Here is a 5739-nt window from a genome sequence, read left to right on the forward strand (position 1 = left end):
CGCGGCTCGGCACCCGGTTGGAGGCCGTCAGCCAGCGGCTGGAGAAGCAGCAGCAGCTGGCTACAGAGACGGAGCAGCAGTACGCCAAGACGCGCCGCCGGCTGGGCGTGGCGCTGGCGCTCATCGCCGCCACAGCCGTCGCCAACCTGTGTCTGGCGCTCACCGTGACCAGGTGTAAGCAGCCTGTTTTGAGCTTCTTGTTGTAAGATGTGAGCCAGTTGCCTGACCCTTGTAAGGCAGCTGAGTTTGGCCTGCGTGTTTTACTTGAAATTGACGACCAATGCGTCCAAGTGAATGATCCATTTACCCTTCGGATGTATGATTCAGACTCATACCTATAAAAGGCAGTTGTACTCAAACGTACTGAAGCGTGCCCTGTACTCAAATGTCCAGGAAAGACCAGGTGTACATCCTTTCCCTACTGTGGCGAACTATTCAGATATATCAACCGTGAAATAGGTTTGAATCTTTTCGCCGAACTGTGCGCATTGTCTGAAGGTGTAACCAATGTCCCTGGCATCGTGGATAGTAACATTGAACGCAGTCAACACCTCGCGAACCGAACTATGGAAGAAAAATGTGAAAATTATCTGCCCCATAGCATCTTCGATCGACCAGCTTGCACACTAGAGTGCAAAAAAACGGTTTGCGCAAGGCATTTTGTCACTGCGGGTAGCCAGAATTGTGTCCGCGTTACAGACAGCACTGACCAGCCCCTCCCTGCACCACCACGCAGCTTTCAGACACCGGCATGATTCCAGGTTGAACTCCTTGGCCGTCCACTGTTGGCCAGCAAGCGGTGAGAAGGCCGCCGCGGGAGCGAGCCAATCCAGACGAACCATGTGGGTTGGTCGCCACACCGGCAACCCACGCTCCGAATGTCGTCGAAGGCAGGCCAATCCACCAGTCGACGCCGTGAAGCCGTTCTTACCTCAGAAATGTTACCCCGGGCTGTGGTCGGTCCAAGAGAAACCAAAGGGCAGAGCTGGCGTGCAATCAAACATAGGATAGCAAGTCAGAAGTCTGTGGGAGCATCTGCTTTTTGGTAGCGGAGGCCGCGCTCCCGTCTGGCGCAGGCTGGTTGGGCTACCAGTGTCACGAGTGCCAGAGCACGTACTCTGACCGGTGGTGTGCGTGCTTCCAAGTGTTCAGCTCAGACATTTAGCTGCTGATCACACGCGTGTGTGACATCAGATCTTAAGGTGCCAGCTGTCGTCGTCAGGAAGTTCAACGTGTTGGCTGGCCGTTAGTGACGTCTTTGATCGTACCGATGGAGTGGCGGCTCGGGAGAAAGCCAACAAATATATGAATCATACAAGCCTCGCAGTCTTACGAATATATTCGCAATGCGATTCCCATGGGCTTGAATCGCACACAGTCGATTTACAGATCCATCGGTAGTCAACGGCTGTAGAGGGAGCGGAGGTACTCATTAAAAAAGACGCACGAGGAAATAACCCGCAGACCAAACCGCAGAGCCATTTATGCTGCGAGATCCTCACCAAACACACCATGGCCCATTCGGTCGAGCATATCCAGACCTACATTCTACTGTGTGGAATCCAAGCACATGCTTTGAGCCGCTGTGACCTATGTTTCTCCCCTTCATCTGATAATGGTGCCCCTCTCCGTTAGCCATAGCTGGTTACAGCATCACCAGTTGCAGGCCTGGTGGGAACTGTAATCCTTTGTTCCGGTTACACCAATAACAGGACCAGACGTGCGTGCAGTAGCTGGGGCATGGTACGCAACACGGACTAGATTATACATGTGTACAAAACACTGACTTGGGGAACAACCAACGCATCAACCAGCATGTAAATTAGATTGGAGTACGTCGCTGAAAGCTTATTAACGCCATGGTTGGGCCGTAGCAGCCACATGGTGAAATCATAACATTGAAGCCACGGACAAAGCATTGCGACAGGAAGCTCCGTTATGAATCCAACTGCATGGATAAGACACGCCCGCCGCGTGTGATTACGATCATCGAGTCTCAACTCAGACGTTTCACAAGCACCGACCACCGCACGTTTCTGCCCCGCGCGCACCATCTTCGTCACACACCAGCACATGACAGCGCCACCTACAACAACCATCGTACTTGCCATTGTCCCACCCAGTGCACGTGCCAGACTTCGCAAGAATGCGTTCGGGTTCGTATCACAGCACGTTGCTTCGCCGCCCTTAACGCGGGCCAACGGATCACGACAGCCATACACCAGGTCAGTGCGGTGAAGGGCGATATCGGTACACATCAGCTGGCAGGTCACGGTGATAGGCCATCGGCCTGGCGGCAGTACCCGGGCCAGGGTGACCTGACGCTGTTAGCTAAGGCTGTACTCGAGGCACGCCAGCATACCAGCCGACTGAGCTGGCACTGCGTGCGGTGGCCTTACGCCCTGGTGGCCAAGCAGTACACAGCTGACGACCCCTCGTCCTCAGGACAGAGCACAGCTCCAGACGACCCCCGCGTCCTCAGGACAGAGCACAGCTCCTGACGACCCCGCGCCCCTCAGGACAGAGCACAGCTCCTGACGACACCGCGTCCTCAGGACAGAGCACAGCTCCTGACGACCCCGCGCCCTCAGAACAGTGCACAGCTTCCAACGACCCGCACTCTCCGCTAACCCGACCCAGCTCCACACGACCGGCGACGGCGGCCGAGCGCATCCTCAGAGGGGCGTCGGCCGCGGCTCGGCGGCCGCCGTGCAGCACAGCGACTCGTCCGCCTCCTCCGCCGGCTCGACGTCGCCCGCCAGCACGGCGTCCACGGGCTTGCTCGCCCCGCCGACGGGGCCCTGGCGGCGGAGAGGGCCGGAGCGAGTCAGGCTCCACCCGGCTCGCCGAAGAGACGACCGCGCCCCTACCGATGGCCAACCGGGCGTAAAAAGAGAACGATACGCAGGCAGACGGGCAGCAGAGGGCCCCCATCCCCCCTTTCACAGACTGGGCGGCGAAGGCTCAGCTCGTTTTGCGCAAAGCTGCAGTGCCCAGCTGAAGTTTTTTTAGCGATTGTAGTTACTTCAGCCATTATAAGGCCCGCACCTATCAATATGTAGCATCACTTCGTGACATATCCGACGTCACCAGAACCAAAGGTTTATTCCAACAAAAAGGCAGCGTTAACTAAATCCTGATAACCAGCGAATTTGTGACGCGGCTGCCCATCCGAGCCATGCCTTTCAAGTGACAAGTCAGCACCACAGCTCGAGGCGCGGACATTCACGCGGTGCTACGAGGCAACCCATACCACGGCTGCTTTGAATATGCCCGCTCCCGCACCATGGGGAAGGAGAGGGGCACGCGACACCGGCACTGACATTCAGAGTGGTCATAAACTTCATCCGAACCGGGACACCGGCAGCCCGAAGCATAGACTAGCACTGACGTGGACATGCGTAACTCACACCTGAAGCATAGGACTAGCACTGAGCAGGAAGACGCAGACTCAGCCATGTGCACCTGGCCTGTGCTCTGCCCCCCAGCCCTGGCCGAGAACCATGCCCTTCGTCGATTACAACGCGCCACGCTCTCACTCCAAACATCATGCCTCCAGCGTTCCCCGCGTTCGCATGCTCCGCCCCTCCATGCCGACCCCATGGCCTCCAGCGTTCACGCGTTCGCATTGCTCCGCCCTTCACGCCCGACCCCATGCCTCACAATCCGCTGCTGTGCCCGGCGTCCCGTCCCTCCACCGCTGTGCCCGGCATCCCGTCCTCCACCGCTGTCCCGGCGCCACCGTGCTCGCCCCTGTCCCCAGCGTTCCGTCCTCCACCGCTGTGCCCGGCATCTCGTCCTCCACCGCTGTCCCCGGCGCCCCGTGCTTGCCCCTGTCCCCGGCGCCCCGTCCTCCACCGCTGGCCCGGCCACTCACTGCCGAGCCAGACGGTCAGGCGGTCGGCCAGGGCGGCTCGCAGCCGCGAGAAGGCACCTGCTTTGGGGACGAGGCGTTCCGACTGGCCTGGACGGAGAGTCGGCGTCTCGGCGGTGGCCCCGTCCGCCGGGCCGCGTCGGCCCGCGTTCACCATCCGACCGCCCACGTAACCTGCCGACAGAGGGGGCGGATCGCCGGCCACGTAACCTGCTGACAGAGGGCGGAAAGTCCGGCCACGTAACCTGCCGACAGAGGGCGGACCGTCCAGCCACGTAACCTGCCGAAGATGGGCGGACTGTCCGGCCACGTAACCTGCCGGCAGAGGGGCGGACCGTCCGCCACGTAACCTGCCGGCAGAGTGCGGACCGTCCGGCCACGTAACCTGCCGACGAGGGGCGGACCGACCGCCCACGTAACCTGCCGACAGAGGGCGGACCGTCCAGCCACGTAACCTGCCGACAGAGGGCGGACCGTCCGGCCACGTAACCTGGCGACAGAAGGCGGACCGTCCAGCCACGTCACCTGCCGACAGAGGGCGAACCGTCCGGCCACGTGACCTGCCGGCAGAAGGCCGACTCTGCAGGCATGACATGCTACACAACCGTGACCCGTGCCATCAGATGATGCCATTATAACAAGGGCATAGCTATAGTAAATCAGCTCTGACGCCTTAGGCACCCTTCGGAAGTCGATAACAGCCGCCTCGGTAGATCGCCGAGCGCCACCAGCCCAGGCACAGCCTCGCACACAGCTCCGCCGCGAGCCAAAAAAATAAATCGACGACCAACCACGAGACGAGTACTGACCGAGCACGCCGCCGCCGACGGCGGCCAGGCCTCCGACCTTGGCGCCGAGCAGCAGGCCCACCGGGCCGGCCACGATCCCGCCAATCAGCGCGCCGGCCACCGGAGCCCGCCCCCGCTGAGCCGGGCGGCCAGCGCCAGCTGACGCGCGCCCTCGGCCACGTTCACCTGCGCCTCCTCCACGTGCGTCTCCACGGTGTTCACAGGCTCCGCCTGCTCCTGGGGAGGGGAAGGGAGCGGTCAGGGCGACCGAGACGATCGGGCGGAGCGGTGGAGACGGAGAGGTCACATGCCCGTCAACAGAAGCCTGTTTCTAAAAGGGAAATACGGCTTTGTGCTTGTGAGGCAGACTACATGTTCCTTTATCTCAGAGGCTACAAGCACCGAAATAGAGCCCTGGTGGTGTTAGGACCACTCATCTGCAGGTGACATATGGCATTATTTTTTGAGAACTGTTCAGAGCTTACTGCGTTTGAGTCAAAGGCCTGTCCTGTCCCAGATGAATAGACTAACATGCCCAACAGCGGCCACCAAAGGGTTTTAACATAGGCAGGAACCAGCCAGCCAAACACTTTTATGACAAGCCACTGCGACCAACGACGGCAGCCGCAGCAGACAGCTGGCGCAACACCCCTGGCGACCCTCCCATAAGAGCACCAGAGCGACAATCTCACCAGAGCACCAGAGTGTCCCTCCCACCAGAGTACCAGAGTAATCATCCCACCAGAGCACCAGAGCGACACTCACCAGAGCACCAGAGTAGCCCTCCCACCAGAACACCAGAGTGGCCCTCCCACCAGAGCACAGGAGCGACACTCTCACCAGAGCGCCAGAGTGACACTCCCACCAGAGCACTAGAGTGGCCCTCTCACTAGAGCACCAAAGCAGTCCTTCCACCAAGTACCAGAGCGGTCCTTCCATCAGAACACCAGGGTGGCCCTCCCACCCAGGCACCAGAACGTCCTCCCAACAGAGCATCAGAGCGGCCCTCCACTAGAGCACCAGAGCGACCCTCCCACCAAAGCACCAGAGCGACCCTCCCACCGGATTACCAGAGCA

The sequence above is a fragment of the Pollicipes pollicipes genome, unplaced genomic scaffold (genome assembly GCF_011947565.3).
Source record: "Pollicipes pollicipes isolate AB1234 unplaced genomic scaffold, Ppol_2.1 Scaffold_6138;HRSCAF=7277_pilon_pilon_pilon, whole genome shotgun sequence".
Lineage (NCBI taxonomy): Eukaryota > Metazoa > Arthropoda > Thecostraca > Pollicipedomorpha > Pollicipedidae > Pollicipes > Pollicipes pollicipes.